Consider the following 19,507-nt stretch of genomic DNA (forward strand, 5'->3'; position numbering starts at 1 on the left):
ATAGTTTTAAGGGACATGATTGGGTGGACGGCTCTTGCATTACTGTTCGCAGACTGATTCGGACCGGTTCGTGGACAATACTGTGTGTACTTCCGGCGGTCGGCGTTGAAGATGCCCTTAGCACACAAATATATAGTACATTTAAGTATCCAAAAAATTATATTGAACCTTTATCAATGATCTAGCAGTAATGTATACAAATTTTATGCCCAATCTCTTCTTAATTAACAAATCAAATGATACGCTTATGCCTCATCTGCAGACAAAAACTTACAAACAGAAAAACTTACAGAAATTCCTAACATGTTGCTGAAATTTGTATTTTCTTAAGAAAAGACAAATTTTGCTATGATTATCTGACCAGCCACATCGCAACTGAACAAGTTAAAGAGTTAGCAGATTATGTTAGTGGCAAGCTGGCATTACGAAAGGACGGGCTTTCTTTGGCATTGCCCAGGTCTCACAATGATATTTGCTGCAACGGTCTCCATTGTTGTTGTGTTGACTGAAGGAAAAACTCCTCCTTGCAACTATAATGTCAATGGGCATCAGTACAACATGCGATACTATATGGTTGATGGTATATATCCCCCCGTAGGCTACCTTCGTCAAAACTAAACCCAGGCAAACGTCGGGCCGGGCTTGCAAAAGCCTGACCTTCATTTCTCAAGCCCTAAGCCCAAAATACTCTTATTCAAGCCCAAGCCTGGCCCAAAATCAAGCCCGAAGTCCGAAAGCCCGGCCCAAAGCCCGAAAGCCCGACCCGAAATGCAAAAAAGAGAAGCCCGAGCCAGGCCCGAACTATCTTCCGGGCAGCAAAACAGGCCCAAGCCCGACCGAAGTGTCAAGCCTGGCCCGGCCCGACCCGGGTTTTTCAGGCCGGGTTGTCCATGCCTGGGTTTAGTCAAAACTATCTCTGAGTCAACTGGTGAGAAAAAAATCTCGGTTTGTCAAAATGGAGCTAGAAAAGATGTGGAGAGGGCATTTGGAGTGCTTCAGGCCTATTTTGCAGTTGTTCATGACTTGCAAAACAATGAGATCCGGAGACCTTGTGGGAGACGATGACATGTGACGTGATCATGCACAACATGATAGTAGAGGATGAGGGTGAAAATATTGCCGGAGGTCTGAAATTTGAGACATGGGTGATCCTATCCAACTCCCACATCAGAATCCAGCCATGTTTGATGAGTTTGTTTAAATGCATCAACAAAATCGATATTGAGCAACTCATGAGCAGCTCAAAGAAGATTTGATTGAGCATCTATGGGCGGTTAAAAGGGAAAACTAGAACATATGTGCGACTTGAATTCAAATTTGAACTATTTTATTTTAAACTTAATTTAATTGTAATATTTAAATTAGAACTACTGTTGTACTTGAATATTTTGAATGATCGATGATTTGATATCTATTATTTGGAACTCGTGGAGTTGGAAAAAAGATGAAGGAAGTTTTAAGGGACACGGTTGGATGGACGTCTCTTGCACCACTGTTCGCGAATTAATCCGGACCAGTCCGCGGATAATACTGTGTCTGCTTCCGGCGGTCGGCGTTGAAGATGCCCTAGCACACAAATATACACATAGTACATTTAAGTATCAAAACAATTATGCTAAACCTTTATTAATGATTTAGCAGAAATGTATACAAAGTTTTATGCCAGTCTCTTCTTAATTAACAAATCAAATGATACGATTATGCCTCGTCTGCAGACGAAAACTTACAGTCGGAAAAACTTACAAAAATTTCTAGCATGTTGCTGAAATTTGTATTTTCTTAAGAAAGGATAAATTTTGGTATGATTATCTGACCAGCCCCATCGCAACAGAACAAGTTAATGAGTTAGCAGATGAAACATATATTAGCGGCAATCTGGCATTACGAAAGGACGGGCTCGTACTACGTTACCACGTGTCAAAACTAATCGATTATTAGATATCGTGGATGCTAATCTTGAAATGTGATAGACCGAGAGGTGCATCAAGACAAATGACACTCTGTCCTAACTCCTAAAGCAGGAACTCTGTCTAGCGCAATGTACGGCGCACAGAAATTCAAAAGTAATGTTCAGATATACCTTTTCAATCGGCGAAGTTGTACTTATTTGTTTCTTTATCTGTTCCTTTATTTATTTTCCCAGCTTCGCTGGCGCAAACAGAGAAAAATGGCATCATACCCACTTTTTGTTGCGCGCACTCCCGATTCTTTCTCCCTTCTTTTTTATTCTTTTGGCGCTTTTGTGTCAGATCCATGGACAATATTATCAGAAAATGGAGTTTGGAAGCACATTCTAACTACAGGTACTGTACTGTATAAACCAGATATGTGTACTAGTAAAAGATTTTGTGCTTGCGCGATATACTATCTCCTTTTGTTTGATCTGTAGCCTGGCATGTTCGCTGAATCACTGGCCTGATCAGAGAGAGAAAAAAGATCCTTGAGACAAGAGGCGAAAAAAGAACCGGACATGACAAGTATACTGATGCGTTGTCTGCTATGTGGATGTGGCACACACATCAAATTTTGATTCTCTCTCTTTTGAACAAATCTCATGCAAACTGGACAATAAAAATAGCAATGTGGCTGCTGGGATTCAAGCCCAGGTCTCCACGGCCACAACGTGGAATTCTCACCACTAAACTACAGCCACTTTCTTGTCCTTTTATAAAATTTTAGTTTAATAATAATAAAGTATTTGATGTCAACTCCCTTCACCGGTTTTTTTTCCTTATGGACAATAAAACCTCAGTATTTTTTGCTTGGGTGTATCTAGTTCTCAGTCGATTAAGACTTAACCAAGTCTGGGTCAAGTGATATAGGAGTAGTACATAAGAAAAAAAATGAAAAAAAATGAAAAAAAATTGTTTGTACGAATCTCCATGTAAGATCAAGGGAATATAGTGTTGACTGACACATAACAAAGTCTGAGTCGACTGCGACTTAGCAAAACTGTTATTGCTTAGCCAATGGTGTTACATCATTTTTTAGAGGAAAGACATACGCCCGACTTTATAAATAAAGCCATAAGGCAGATAGCAACAGCATCACCGAAAAGTATCAAACACACCCAAGCCCCAACGCTGGGCAAGACGACGAAGGATAAAGTCAGGTACATGGCTCCCACGCCAGTACACCACACGCAGGCCGGAAGAGAAAGAACCAACTAAAGCTAAAGCATCAGGCCCAAAAGAAGCAATCAAGCATCCTGCTCTTGTCTGCATAACTGAGACGCCGTCGTCCGGATTTTGTAGATCAGCATAGAGAGCGCCTCTTGGTCGTTGACCTTAGTCAATGATTTCCATTGCTGCAGGAAGGCACACGATTTAAATAAGCAGTCAGCCGGTTTAGCCGGAAACACGTGCTCGATAGTAAATTTGTTCCTAGTAGTCCATAGAGACCAACATAAAGCCCCCAAGCCCACCCAAAAGATGCGCCTAGATACACCGGAGAGGTTGGAAGCCAAGCTGCGCAACTCGGCAAAGGAGGCAGGGGCCCAAGACACATGAAGCCAGTCCCGCACACAACTCCAAATAAGCTTAGCCAGGTGACAGTGAAAAAAGATATGATCCGAGTCTTCCACATCACCGCAAAGAGCACAGAACTGGGAGCCCGGCCCATTTCTCTTACGAATCTGATCAGCCGAGGGCAACCGGCCTCGAAAGGCTTGCCACAAGAAAATTTTAATCTTAGGGGGAATACGGGCCTTCCAAACTTGGGAAAAACGATTGGCAGGCGTGCCACCAACGAGCTTAGAATAAAGAGACTTGACAGAAAAACGCCCAGAGGCAGAAAGCGGCCAAAGCACCGAATCCCTGACCGTCGAGAGCGTAGGGAAGAGGGCAGTAAGACGTTGCCAATCTTCAAACTCTACAGGCGTCAGAGAACGGCGAAAGGCCAGGTTCCACCCCTGGGATGCAAGCTTCGCAATAGAAATATTAGGGTCAGAGCAGTAAGAGAAAAGGGTAGGGAAGGTCACCGAGAGAGGTGAATCTCCACACCACCAATCAAGCCAAAACCGAATCGAGGAACCGTCCCCAACAACAAACTTAACGAAAGATTGAAAAACAGGTCTAACTTTGACCAGAGACTTCCAAAACTGAGAGCCACCACGTGGCAGAGCAAACATCGGGCTCGAGGACGGGAAATATTTAGCCTTAAGGATCGACAGCCAAAGGGGTTGATCCTCAGCGCTCATAATCTTCCACCACCATTTAATCATCAAGCATTGATTCATGATGTTATTAAGAATTCCTAACCCCCCAAGGTTTTTGGGCCTGCACATCAATTTCCATTTGACGAAGCGATATTTGCGACGATTGTCCGCAGCATTCCAGTAAAACGCCCCACGGTGTTTGTCAAAACCAGCATGAATCCCAGCCGACAAGAGAAAGAAGCCCATAAGGAACATGGGGAGGGAGGAGAGGCAAGCATTAATTAGAGCCACTTTACCAGCATTCGTATTATATCTACCCCGCCAGGGAAGGACCCTGTTTCCCACCTTTGTGACTACCGGGGCAAAATCTTTGGCATGGAGCACATCCGGGGAAATAGGCAAACCCAAGTACTTGAACGGATAGGAGCCCAGCTTACAGTTAAGAAGGTGGGTCACTCGCGTGGCTTCCGATTCGTCCACACCAGTCACAACTACTTCGCTCTTGGAAAAGTTAATCTTAAGCCCCGACATAGCCTCGGAGCATAGTAAAATAAATTTGAGGTGGGCAAGGTAGGCCTCATTCAACTCGACCAGAATAATAGTGTCGTCCGCATATTGGAGATGGGTGAGACCATGGGGAATGAGATTAGAACACACCGGAGTAATGTGCCCACTAGTGGCTGCCCTAGAGAGTAGGCGAGATAAAGCATCTGCAACAAAATTGAATAAAATGGGAGAGGCAGGATCGCCTTGCCTCAGGCCCCTACCGTTGGCAAAGAATTTGCTAACCTGACCATTAACATTGATGGCAGTGTGGCCTCCCGAGACCAACTGCAGAATCCTATGGACGAGGGGCTCCTCGAACCCTTTGGCCAATAAAACTCTACGGAGAAAATGCCAACTCACCGAGTCATAGGCCTTCTCAAAGTCTAATTTTAGAATCACCGCTTTCGACTTGCGAATCTTAAGGTCATGAACGATTTCATGCAAACAGAGAACCCCGTCCTGAATGAAACGACCCTTAATGAAAGCCGGCTGAAAAGGGCTAATGGTACGGTGGGCAATGGGGGAGAGACGAGTGGCTAACTCTTTAGCCGGAAACTTGGCGAAGTTATTAATAAGGGCAATCGGCCTAAATTGCGAGATCAAATCCGCGCCCTTGACTTTAGGAATAAGGGTAATGACAACGTAATTAAGGCGAGAGATGTCCACTGTACCCAACCAGAACCCTTGGATGATCGTACAAATGAGAGGCCGCAACTGCGGCCAGAATTTTTTGAAGTAGGGGATCGAAAAACCATCAGGGCTGGAAGCAGCATTCGGGTTAGCCGAGCTAATCGCCTGCCAAATCTCTTCATCAGATAAGGGGACCATCAGGCCCAAATTTTCGCCCGGAGAGATCTTAGACCCCTCATCCCAGAAGTCAGGGCAAAGGCCAAGCCCAGGGTCCGGCTTAGAGCCGAGTAGATTGGAATATAAGCTAACAATGTGATTCATAATGAGGGATTGGTCAGAAATTCTAACGCCGTCAATCAACATAGTGTCAATGAAACATCTGCGGCGTCTGCCATTCGCGATCGCAAAGAAGTAAGCTGTCATAGCATCCCCTTTCAAGGTCCAGTTAAGGGCACCTCGTTGGCGCCAGTAAATTTCTGACTGTTGCTGTAGCAACACCAAAGCGTCTTCCAGGGAGTAGCGAGTAGCCCACTGAGAGGCGGAGAGCCCAGATGTGTCAGCAGATTGGTCCAAATCCCGGATTTGAGATTCGAGGGATTCCTTGTCTCTACGCAACTCGGCCGCCCTATTCCAAGACCACCCCCTTAAGAATTTACGCAACTCATAAGACACCTTGTGCCAATCATCCATGGGACCAAAGGAGCGATGAGGAGAAGAAAGAAGATTAGTAATCTTAGAAACCATCATGTCACAAAAGCCCTCAACAATAAGCCAAGAAGCATCAAGCTGGAAACGGGAGGGAGAAACAAGAGAAAGGATACCAGCATCCAGGATCAAGGGAACATGATCAGAGCCCACCGCAGGCCTAGCCTTAAGCAGCGCGCGGGGAAACAGCGAGTCCCACTGAACAGAAACAAAAACCCTGTCCAGCACCGACCGGACAGGCGAGGATTGATGGTTAGACCAAGTGAAACGCAACCCCCACCCTAGGGAGCTCACGCAGCGCGCAGTTACTAATGAAACCATTAAAAGCATTGGCAAGAGGCCAGGAGAAATTAGGATTATTCTTGTCGGCCGGAGAACGTAACAAATTGAAATCACCCCCAATTAGAAGAGGAATATTACATGCTTCAATCTTAATCGATAGTTCGTCCAAAAAGAGAGGAGCAAGCGTGTGATCCGCAGGGCCATATACCACCATAAATTCCCACAAAGTGTTCAGCTGACGATGATGAACCACACAACTAGCCCAAAAGATGCCATGATCAAAAGCAATGAAATCAAGAACGTCCCGCTTGGACCCAATCAAGATTCCCCCGGAATGACCCGAGGCGGGGAGAAAGTGCCAATCAAACCTATCCATCCCAGCTATCGCAGAGAGTTCAGAAGGGGAAAAGGATTCCTTAAACGTTTCGACCAGCCCTAAAATGTCAATATGTTCACCACAAACCAAGTCATGAATCTGGTCACGGCGCCCCCTAGCACCGAAACCACGAATATTCCAGAATAAAGCTCTCATTTGAAGGAAAGGTTTTTAATACGGAGACTCGATCTGCACGGAGCCCCACAAGGCTTAGATCGCTTGGGACGCCCAACCTTAGCAAGGGCCCGGGGGGCAGACGACTGGCCACAGCCATTTGTCGCCTCCAACCCCCCGGCTTGGCCCTGAGCACCAGCAGGACCAGCACCTTTCGCGGCCTCAACGGACTTAGCAATGGCAGCCTGGGTTGCCTCATTGGCCCTAATGCCAGAAAGAAGGTGAGAGGGGGAGCCCATCCCCGGTATAGCAGCCACCCCAATATCAGACATGATATGCAACAAATGATCATCTGACAGAGCTGGTAAAACAAGGCGAACAGGAGAGGTAGGAAGAGATGGTTGGGCAGACGAACCTGAAGGAGGGAGATCCCTGGCCGCGGCACGCCGTTCCGCCCGCACCGCCACCGAAACGCCAGGATCGCGCACACGCCGGCCCTTCCGCGCCGTGGACGCCGGAGAATGCAGCACAGGGGAGCACCGGATCGGCGACGCCGGCCCAGGGCCAGACCCCGAGGCGGAGCCCAGATCCTTGTCCAGATGACGAGCCAGACCCGCCGCCGAAAGCTTGGAAGTGGAGGAGGCCCGACTCTTAGCCGAGAATTTCCGGACCGAAGACTTCTTCTTCTTTTTAGATGAGGGCTCGGTGGAGCGCAAGGGGGAAGCGGGAAGATCCTCGATCCCAGAGAAGGAAGTAGACTGCGGGCGAGTAGTCACATTGGAGCAAACACCAGAGAAGGGGGTTCCCTTACCAACACCAGCGTCACGAGAAGCCAAGTCCTCCTTCTGAGGATTAGGAGCAGGGGCATTATCCTTGAGCAGCTCGCGTTCATCCGGATCCAACTTATCCCATTCAGATTGTGTAAAACGCGGATCAGTACCTCCACTTGGGTTATGCCCCCCAGCCGAACCATCCCCCTGCGTGTCATCTTGGTCCGAAGGCTTGCAAGGAGGAGGCGGAGGTGGAGGTGGAGCACGGGGTTCAGCACCCTCCACCCGAACCCGAAGTCGCACGCCCTCAGGAGAAGGGAAGACATCCACGGAACCATGAACGCAGACGGGGTCGATGCACCAAACATTGAGACGAACCGGTCCAACCTTGCCCAGGGATTCCGAATCCACTTCCACGGGCTTGCCAATGAGCTTACCAAATGCCATCATGAACTCCACAGATCGAAGCCCAACTGGCACGTCGTCAACTAGCACCCAGATCTTGCTAAGCGGGCCCACCGCCTTGGCACCACAAGTAGCCGCTTTGACAGATACCACAAGCTGGTTGAGGGGGAGGGTAAAACTGGTGCACGAGGAGATCATCCGTAGACAGTCCTTGGAGGGGAAAACCACTGCGAATTCATACTCTGAAAGCTGGCGCACCTGCCAATCCCAGCCACCATCGTCCCATATTTCAAACCATCCAGGAGGGTCTGCGGAGAGATCAGCTGACCGCACACCGTGATGATGGCCGCGTTAGAGAGGGACGACGCAGCCATCACCACAGGAACATCAGCATCCAGAGCGAAGAAAGAACATCCAGGAATACCCACGCCAAACTGAATGAAAGAGGGGTTCTTGGTACGGTTACGGCAGTCGACAGTAAGATGGCCATCAGAGCGACAGATGAGGCAGAAGGGTGGGTTAGTGCATCTAGATTGGAAGTGGTTCGGGCAGTGGCAAGCAAAGCAAGTCAGGGTCGGTGAAGGGCTCGAGGAAGCAGGGTGCTGGCGAGGAGGGGGAGGCGGCGGCAGGATGCCATCGCCACGGACCGCAGAAGGGGCACCCGAAGCAGAGGGAGGGGGCGGCGATCCCCGACCCGCGAGGAGGAAGAGCCAGGTCCGAAGCGCGGCCCCGAGCGAGAGGCAGCGCCTGCCGCAAACGAGCGAGGAGGAGGCCGGGGCGGAGGGACCGGGCCCCTGGCCGGAGCGGGGCGCGGCGCCGACGAGGAGGAACCACCGCCAGCCGAAGCAGCAGCAGCCTCCCACGGATCCAGCCCAGAACTAGGGACCGCCGCCCCAGATCTGGCCACGGAGCGCTCCGGCCCCGCCTCCCAATCCTCCCGCTCACACGGCAGCACGCGCACCGCCCGCTCAGATTCGAGCTTGGAACGCAGCTCCGCCTCATAGGCCAGATCGACACCATCGCCCGGCGAAGCTTCACGGGCCCGCTTGCTACCCGAAAGGGCCTCGGAGGAGGAACCCCGCGACTTGTCCATGGCGGTCACCTCAGCGAAGGAGAGGAGTAGAGGGGGTGGGGAGGGAGCGGATCTGGAAAACTGGCGGATAGGGCGACGCACCCTGCGGATATTGGCGGCGGAAGCAGGAAACCCTAGGAAGGGGGGGGGGAAGCGCCGCGACGCACCCATAAATAGCCACAACAGGCCAGGCCAGAGAGGGCCGAATGGGCCGGAACGGGACCGCAGGCCCGGGAAGGGGGCGGACGCAGAGCAGTGGCCACAACCAGCTGCCCCGGGCCCACAGACGAGAGGGGGGAAGACTCGAGGGACGACAGAGCCGGGGGCCCGGGCGGCCCAACCCGAATCGAACCAGGCGCCGCCAGGCCCACGAGCTCACCAAGGCCCATCTCGACCACAGAGCAGACCGGATCTAGGGTTTGGCCACCACCCGCCCCCGCACAAACCGGCGCGACCGCCGCCGCCGCCACCGGCCCAGGCCGGAGAGGAGGAGGACGAACAGGACTAGCGACCGGAGATGCCACATCACCCAAATCCACCAACACAGCGGTCGGGGAAGGACCGAGGAGACCACACTCAGGGGAAGGAGCCGGGTCCCGGCCCGCACGCCGCCATTGCCGGCCAACGCACCATCACCCCGACGACCCAGAGGGAAACGACACCGGCCGGCCCCGGCCACCCGGAGCAAATTTCCGGGCGCGGCCAGGCGCCGGCACGGGCGGCACCACCGAAACCACCGCCGACGAAGCACACTCCTCCGAATCAGAATCCGACTCCACCGAGTCGCCCAGCGCCCAGAAACGCGAACCGGGGAAGGACGCCGCCGAAGAGGACCAGGGAGAGCCATCCCGACCCACGGAGAACGGGGGGGACGGCGGGAGGGAAGGGGAGGCGGGGGGGGGGGGGGTGGAGCCATGGGCCACGGCGAGGACAGGGGAGGAGGAGGGGAGCGGGGCGCGGGGGGACGAAGGTGGAGAAGGGAGAGGAGCCATCCTAGGCCCGTGTTACATCATTTATAACAAAGGCAAAAGAGAAGAGGGTGGATTACCATCCCAACTAAGATCAGAATGAGCCCGTTGATGAGCGACCCCTTTGGCTTCCCTCGGACAGTGTGCAAAAGAAATGCCATCCATCAACTAGGCATTTGCAAAAACTTCCGAAAGAATAGCAGCATGTGGACCATAGATCTCTATCTCACCATTGCATGCATTCACCAATCACCAGCTCCAAAGAGTCCAATTAAAAAAGAATTCAAATGTGTGCATCCAAGCCTGAGCGCCAAATCAACCCCTTGCAATAACGCAAGAGCTTCAGTTGAGTAGACGTTAAGAACAGCCTCATGATAGCTTGCTTTTACCAAACTGTTGTACGTGCAATTTTCTAGGTCGGTACTCTAGTTTGGAACGCCGTATAGTAGTTGAGGACTTGAGCACCATCTATCCAAAACAAGGAGGTGCACCCATACGTTTACAGAAAGTACGTCCAAAGAGAAACCAAAAAATCTGAACACAAACGTCATCGGTCGGCACATGCAGATCAGTACTCCTCCTGGAATTATGATTGCACGTTCCAAGTTTGACCGCCGTGCGCCGCCGCATGCACACCGGCATACGCATGTGCTCGCCCGCCGGAACTCCGGGGAGGAGAGACCGGAAAGAAGTGAAGGACTCCGGAACCGTGGGCTGAGCTGGTCAGTGGTCAGGGAGGGAACAGTCGAGTCCCGTGCATGGGAGAGCCGTTGATTTAATTTGAAGATCCGATGCCATGCAATGCATTGATTGTTTGATACGGCTGGTAGTTGGTTACGTCTTTCTCTAACCACATGAAAGCACACTGTTCTGGTTAGACTCCACCATCCCATGCTTCTGCATTTTATTTTCAAGTTAAAATCTATTTTATCTTTTAAACCAAAGTACAATTTATGACCCGTTTGCATATTTGTGTTTATGACAACGAGAACTTTAATATGAGACCAATTTTTAATATATTTCAACAATTTTAAAATTGAAGCTCTGAAACATGGTAAACAGTGTTAAATTAATAAGAATTAGTTTGATACACATTGGTACACAACGTAAAATTATGATACGAAACATGGCGAGCCATAGTGAAACAGTAATATATTTTTAAGAAATAGAATGAAATATTTTTTATTATTTCACATGTAATTAAAAAAATTACGAAACAAGTTTGAGGATGGTTATTTAGTTGTTTAAAAGTTAATTTCTAAAAATATATTCAATATTAGTCTTGTTTTAAAAATCTTGTAAGGAAAAAATACAATTGTGCAAACAGAACGTAAATCAAAATTTTACTTCAACATACATAAGGTGTCTATTTATTTGAATGAAACTGAGTGGGTAGACAAAACACTGAGAATGTTAGTAGGCCCACACAGTAATAAAAGAGGAGATGGATGCATGCACGGGAGGTCCCGTGCATGGTAGAAAATCCTCTCACAGGGACAGTCGCTTTCTTCCAATCGGTGTGCTTCTAGCTGCATGCATGCATGCATGCAGGATCCACGTCACTGAAATAAAAGATGAGGGGAACTCGCTGCAACTTGACACGCCTCTCGCCTTCTTCTTCTTCTAGTACGGAGTAGCATTGTTTATCGCCCTACCAGATCATGGAAATGATCTTCCCGGGGCCCTAAAAGGGAATGTGGTAGACGCACAGCCAGATCGTTGGGTCGTTCGAATTTGAAACGGCGCGTGGCGTGTGGCAACTCGAGAGAGCTTAGGCTGTTCGCGCGGTGACACTGGAACCAACGGGAACTTTTGTTCTACGTACGTACTCACAGTGATGTGGACTAGACAAGCACAAGTTGCATCTCTAATGAATCATGAGACTAGCTAGTAATCATGTTACTACTCTATGTTACTACCTCTATAGTGGGGAGTAACATATGTGTGAGAACATGCAACACTTCATTTATTAGGTTATAGACTCATATTGCCTTAATTTTTTAGAGAAAATGCCACAGTCCGACTTTATAAATAAAGCCATCAGGCAGAGTCAACACAGACCAAACGGACCAGCACATAGAACAAGCAGAGTATCAACCCAAATAACACAAGAGGATAGTCTAAGTACATGGCTCCCAGGCCAGTACACGGCACGTAGGCCGGAGGTAGAAAAGCTGACGGAGGCGAGGCCACATGCCTCTCTTTCTTCATTGTGTGTGATGTTACTCATACTATTAGTAACTAGCTATGTTACAACATGCTTTTTTTTCATTTATTGCTTACCACATCGTCTATTTTATTTAGATATGTGTGATGTTACTAGCTAGCAAGCCGATCGAGTCTGACCCTGACACGGCCGAAGCCCGTGGCCGTCCGCCTCCCCGAGACGCTTCGCGTCGCGCCCACCACGGCTGGCGGCGGCACATGGGTGGGGCTGGGGCACGACGGCGGCCTCCCGCAACGGCGACGGCTTAACCACGGACGCCCGCTCGATTCGTCGACCATGTGCCGGGCGCCGGGGCACGGCGTTCGGTGGCACCTGGGCAGGCGCCGCGTCATATTCGTATCGAATCTTGTGGTGCCCCGCGGATCGCGGAGTGTGCGGTCGGTCGGTGCGGGCGCCGGCGACCGTTTTACCGGCAACGACGACGCGACGAGGCGAGAGGGCCTTCTTTACGGTCCTCGGTGGTGGTGCTCCCGGCGGCACGTTTGGCCATCGTAAAGACTCCGCTCTTGAGTTTCGTGGGCACACGGCTGTACTGGGTTGGAAAATCAGCCGCAGCTAGCAGTAGGAAGTGTCACTGCAAGCTCGCCCGAGTGGACGCGTACGTACGTGGCCATGATGATGACGGAAAGCTACAACTCCGGCAAGGATATACCGTACACGTATAGCCCCGCCCTGCTGCAGACAGCGCCGGGTCATATGCACGAGCACACAAGGGCCTCGTCACTGGCCTCACCGGATAACAAACTACAAAAAAAGGTTGCTTCCTCCTTCCATTTTCTCAGCACTGTGTCAGCGTGTCGTGGTCAAGTCGACCTTTACCTCGCACCGCTCCTTCCATGTGCAGTTAAACAGTCAGCTTGACATGGAAATGACTTCGCCCCGGCGGCGACCCCAGCTGTGTGGCGGCACGGCGGTGCCTTGCTTTCCACATTGGAAATACCCAATTCAGAAAGCTCGCAAAGGCCTTTGGGCCGCTTATTTTTCTGCTTCCAGGTCAGCTTCTTGGTTTGGAGAAGCAGTAGCTAGAAGAACACAAGTGCGGAGTGTGGCTTCGCTCACAACTTCAACTCAACCTCAGTGTATGTTTTTCGACAGAAGATGAATTTTATTGGCTCCGAAGGAAGCATTACGTGAACACAAACACAACAAGTATACACCGTTTTGTATTTTTTGTGTTTTCCCCTATTTGTGCATGAAATTACTCCCATTTTGCAACTGCAGACCCTACACCCTAGCCCGAGTGAACAGTCCGCCCGTCTCTCTCTACTCAACTCAAGTCACAGTCTCAGACCGCAATAACGGAAAAGAACTGAATTCCAACTCCTCTTTTTTTGTGGGACTGGATTCCAACTCCATAGAGATTCTGCACATAGTTGATTCTCTAGGCAGTTTCTCATAATCTGCATATGAAAAGAACTGACCTCTACTGCGGTTGTGGCTCATTTCTGCATCCTATAGCGGTTTTTGAGACTTCACTGCATCGTTCTGCATGAATCTAGCAACTCGTTAGTACTTGAAAGCTTTGGAAAACAGCATAAAATCCATAAACACGGACAATAAATACAACTTGCATTGCAATACTTTTAAATAAATATGATTATTTGCATCCTGTGAAAACAATTACAAATAAATTTATGCGAAAAAAATCATGTAATTCGTAGGAATTCATTTTGTACCTCATTTCTCTTGAATCTTTAGTATCTCATGGGCTATGAGCGAATTATTATTTTTCTTCTAATTGTCCTCCCATCCCAAATCAATTTCCTCTGTCCCAAAAAAAAGGGACTAGTGTCCTTTTTGTGGCGATCATTTTAGTACCGCTCGGTGTGTACAAAATGTGGTTCAATGCAAAGTATAAGCAGACATATATCTAGGGTTTTAAGCATTTGCAGAGCGACTCATGGTACATGTTATACACACGCACAAAATAAAAATAGACATAGTAGGAGTACCTAATAGTAACATTTGTTTTGATTCTAAAAAAAAGGAGTACCTAACAAATGAACCAAAAGGACAATGATCTCCACGAGGAGGAAATGTTACCTGGCACAACATTACTTAGCACATGTTCTTGGTTTAGATGCTAATCTTTTTTTTGATTAAAGCAAAGCTTTATTACGCAGACAGTTTGGGCAAACATAGCAAGAAATTTTCATCACAAATGAAAGCTGAATAAAACTGTTGCTTGTTGATAATTTGGTGCGGCATACAAGAGTATATAAGAGGGTACAAACCGACTTGGGGTAGGAGTACAAAACAGACTTGGACTAGAAGTTGTATACCATAATGACTACTCTAACATCCCCCCGCAGTATCAACGGCAGGCTCGACGACGTTGAGACTGAAACAGATATCTTGAAACGGCTTAGTAGGCAGTGCCTTGGTGAAAATGTCAACAAACTGAGCCGTAGAGGGAACATGAAGCACCCGAACCTGACCAAGAGCAACCTTTTCACGAACAAAATGAATATCAATCTCAATATGCTTTGTGCGTCGGTGTTGAACTGGATTGCTGGTCATGTAGACTGCTGATATGTTGTCACAGTAGACAATAGTGGCCTGCTCAATAGGCCTGTGTAGCTCGGAGAGTAACTGCCGAATCCAGATTGTATCTGCAACGGCATGTGCCACAGCGCGATACTCAGCCTCGGCCGACGAACGTGAGACTGTAACCTGTCTTTTCGAAGACCAAGAAATCAAATTGTTACCAAGAAAAACACAAAAACCGGAAGTGGACCTTCGAGTGTCAGGACAACCAGCCCAGTCTGCATCAGAGTATGCGGTAAGCGAGTTTGGAGAAGAATTATTGAGGTGGAGACCATGATTGAGAGTTCCTTTTAAATACCGAAGAATGCGTTTAACATGATTATAGTGAGGAACCCGGGGATCATGCATATAGAGACATGCTTGTTGAACAGCAAAAGAGATTTCAGGACGAGTAATGGTGAGATATTGGAGAGCACCTGTTAGGCTACGATAGAGAGTAGGATCGGAAAAGGGTTCACCGGTAGCCGAAAGTTTAAAACTAGTATCGACAGGAGTGCGAGATGATTGACAGTCAAGCATACCAGCACGATTAAGAAGATCAAGAATATACTGGCGTTGGGAAAGAAAAAGGCTGGAGGAATCTCGAACAACAGCAATGCCTAAGAAATGATGAAGGAGTCCTAGGTCAGTCATAGAAAATTCAGATCTAAGAAGAGAGACAATATGATCTAAGAACTTTTGAGAGGAGGCGGTAAGAATGATATCATCTACATAGAGAAGTAAATAGGCAGTGTCAGAAGTTTGATGATACACAAAAAGAGAGGTGTCGGAGAGAGATGGAGTGAAGCCTATTGTTTGAATGAAGGAGGAGAAGCGTTGAAACCAAGCTCGTGGGGCCTGTTTAAGACCGTAGAGAGATTTCTGAAGAAGACATACATGAGTTGGAAAGGATGGATTTTCAAAACCCAGAGGTTGCTGGCAGTAGACAGTTTCTTGAAGGGAACCATGGAGGAAAGCATTTTTAACATCAAGTTGGTGAATGGGCCATGAAGAGGAGACAGCAACACTAAGAACGGTGCGAATGGTGCTAGGTTTAACAACAGGAGAGAAGGTTTCTTCGTAATCAATTCCTTGTTGCTGAGAAAAGCCACGACAAACCCACCTGGCTTTATATCGTGAGAGGCTCCCATCGGAGTGGAACTTTTGGCGAAAAATCCATTTGCCAGAAACAATATTTGTATTGGGAGGACGAGGAACAAGTTGCCAGGTGTTGTTTTGAAGTAAAGCATTATATTCTTCTTGCATGGCAGCGGCCCAATTGGGATCAAGTAGAGCAGTTTTGTAATTCTTTGGAAGAGAAGTGAGAGATACGGAGGTATGAAGGTTTAGGCGGTCTTGGGGTTGATGAAATCCTGATTTGGCCCTAGTACGCATGCGATGATCATTAATCGGGGCTGCTGTAGGAATAGCACGAGGGGGTAAGGTGGGTACTGGTGAGTCCGGCGCAGCGGAAGAGTCGGACGAAGGAGTAGGGCTGGGTGGTGGAGTGGAGTAGGGCGGGGTGTGGGAGGGAGCAGGGGCGGGGGTGTTGGGGAGGGAGCAGGGGTCGGGGGTGTTGGGGACGTCTCGGGTGGGGTGAGTGTATGGTTGGGATTGGCTATGGTGGGTGTTAATGGTGGTGGTGATAAGTTGTGTTCGGCAGGTAGGGGAGTATATAGTTGGAAAGGACGGGGAGAGGGGGTGTTTGCGGAGCTAGGGGTGTTGGATGGTGTAGTAGTGCGTTGTGAGAAAGGAAAAATGTGCTCAGCAAACGTGACATGACGAGAGACATGAACGTGTCCGGTGTGAAGGTCGAGACAGCGATAGCCTTTGTGCTCGTCAGAGAAGCCGAGAAAAGCACATGGGATAGAGCGTGGTGACAATTTATTTGCAGAAGTGGCGTAGGCATTGGGAAAACAGAGACAGCCGAAAACACGAACCGCGGAGTAGTCGGGGTGGGAAAGAAAGAGGGAATAATAGGGAGTAGTGTTGGGTTTAGTTTTAGAAGGTCGAATATTTAGAAGGAAGGTGGCCATGTGTAGGGCTTCAGCCCAAAACTTGGGAGGCATAGATGATTGAATGAGGAGAGTGCGAACTATATCATTGAGGGTGCGAAGAGAGCGTTCTGCTTTACCATTTTGAGGGGAGGTGTAGGGACATGAGAACCTAAGCAGGATGCCATGTTGTAAGAAGAAAGTACGATTTTTAATGTTATCAAACTCGCGACCATTGTCACATTGGATAAAGCGAATTGGGAGGAAGAAGTGAACAGACACATAGCGTTGAAAATTAAGGAAAAGAGAATGGACCTCGGATTTGTTGCGTAGAGGAAAAGTCCAGACAAAGTGGGTGAAATCATCTAGGATAACAAGGTAGTATTTAAAACCCGAAACACTTGCAATGGGAGAGGTCCATAAATCACAATGTATTAATTCAAAGGGATAAGTGCTACAAGAACTAGAGGAACTAAAGGGAAGACGCACATGTTTGCCTAATTGACAAGACTCGCAAAACACAGAATTATGAGAGTCCCTATTACATGGTATGGTAAATTCACTAAGCATAGAAGCTAAGACGGCGGGGTTGGGATGGCCCAAGCGACGATGCCAGAGATCGACGGAGGCCAGCATGGATGTTGGAGGGGTGGCGGCAGGAACTCCATTAAGAGAATAAAGATCACCGGAGCTATTGAAGCGAGCGATCTCGGCCTTGGTCAGGTAATCCTTCACAGATAAACCAAAAGGGTCAAATTCAGCCGAAACTAGATTGTCGCAAGTAAATTGGCGAACAGAGATAAGATTTTTAATGAGGGCGGGTGCAACTAGAACATCGCGAAGTAAAAGAGGTTTGGTGGAAGAGGGAAGTTGAGCCTGACCAACACAATATATAGGAATAGATGATCCATCTCCAAGGATAATGGAAGGGAAAGGAGATTTAGTGCAAGAAGATAACCAATTACTAGATGCAGACATATGACTAGAGGCCCCTGAATCAAAGATCCAATCCGTACCTGAGTTTCCTTGTGCAGCAAAGTTATTCATGGCCTGGAGAAAGGCAGCTTGATCCCAGCTCGGCGTCGCAGGTGAGGGTGGCGTCGGAAGCAGTGCCGGCGGATACGATGGTGAAGGCAGTAGGGCCGGCTGGGGAGTGTAGTAGGCATTGGCCGGCTGTGGTGGGGGTGGCGTCGGGAGCAGGGCCGGCTGAGGTGTGTAGTAGGCGCCGCCGTCGGTGCTGTAATGACCATAAGGAGCATACGTCGGGGCGGCGTGATAGGCATTGGCCGGCTGTCGGGGGTTGAGAACCCCGGGAGCACCAGTAGGCGGCCGAAGGCCGGGTTGCCAGGCACCTGAGTATGCCGGCGGAGCACCGAGGGTGGACGGAGCGGACCAGGGCATGGGCCATGCTTGAACAAGCCCCGTCCAAGGATCATGAGGAGGCCGCCATGCAACCGCAGATGGAGCACTGGTGGGTGGTGCAGGACTCGGTGCTGGTGATGTCGTAGGCGGAACCGAACGAGTCGACGGCGGCCTGTAGATAGGGTTTTTGCCGCGGTAGTTCGGACTAGGACGCCAGCCTGGGGGCGGTTGAACAGATGACGATGCGGACGGCCCGGCGGCAGGAGCCGGCCTGGAAGGCGGCGCTGGTGTAGACGACAGAGGAGGATGAGCCGCAGCATGAAAGACCTTGGGGCGAGAGTCCTTGCGAGCTTGTGTTTCCGCCGCGAGTTGTAGCAAGGAACGAACTTCAGCGAAGGTAGGAGGGGGCCGTATCATCGGTATGAACGAGGCTTGCTTGTCAAAGTCTTCGCTGAGGCCGACGACGACGATATTGATTAGCTGTGAGTCGCTAACTGTATCGCCGAGTTCGCGGAGCTCATCACCAATGGTCTTAACGCGCTGGCAGAACAGGTTCACCGGGGCGTCTCCTTGCACCATATTGCGAAGCTCGGTGTGGAGAGCGTTTTTCCGAGCGTCGGTGTTGCTTTGGAAGAGCTGACGGAGGGAGTGCCAGATGTTGGCAGCGGTGGCACCGTCGTGATCGAGCATGTTGAAGATCTCGGTGGTGACGGGGGCGTAGAAACAATGGACGATCGCGAGATCGTCTTTCAACCATTGCGGATCGTCGGGGCGGGGAAGACAGTTGGCGGCGACATGCGAGCGCAGGTTGCAGCGGCCGAGGTGGAGATCGAAGAGATGTCTCCAATGGTAGTAGTTGTGGGCAGTGAGATCAAGAACTATGGGGATGTAGGGGCTGACGTCGGAGATTGTGTCAGCAAGAGATATTGGTGCGGCGAGGATGGGTGCAGGGTAGTTTTGTGGAGCTATGGTGAGGGCCGAGAGAGAAGCGGCCGCGGCGTTGGCAGCCTTGGCGATGAGTGCGGCCCGGCGCTCGAAGTAGCCGGGCGGCGGCGGCGACGGTGGCGTTGGCGGAGCCATACCCTAAACCCTCGGACCGGTATCTAATACCATGAAAGCTGAATAAAACTGTTGCTTGTTGATAATTTGATGCGGCATACAAAAGTATATAAAAGGGTACAAACCGATTTAAGGTAGGAGTACAAAACTGACTTGGACTTGAAGTCGTATACCATAATGACTATCTAACAACAAAGAAAATAAACGTGCAGCCGAGGAGTAATGCCACATCGGCCAACTGGACGAAGCCAGCACCTACCAACCGCCTATAAAAACTCCACGCCGCGCTCCCCTCGGAAAGCAGAGCATTCCCAC

The 19,507-nt window shown here is 49.5% G+C and overlaps 1 non-coding gene across 1 annotated transcript; it reads right to left on the reverse strand.

Moving 5' to 3' along the window:
• Positions 1 to 2,581: 2,581 nt before the first annotated feature.
• Positions 2,582 to 2,653, reverse strand: TRNAH-GUG (transfer RNA histidin (anticodon GUG)). The gene has a single exon. It is a non-coding gene; the product is annotated as a tRNA-His (tRNA).
• Between the last annotated feature and the right edge of the window lie 16,854 nt (positions 2,654 to 19,507).

Source organism: Triticum aestivum, chromosome 2D, assembly GCF_018294505.1.
Source record: "Triticum aestivum cultivar Chinese Spring chromosome 2D, IWGSC CS RefSeq v2.1, whole genome shotgun sequence".
In the NCBI taxonomy this organism is placed as follows: Eukaryota; Viridiplantae; Streptophyta; class Magnoliopsida; order Poales; family Poaceae; genus Triticum; species Triticum aestivum.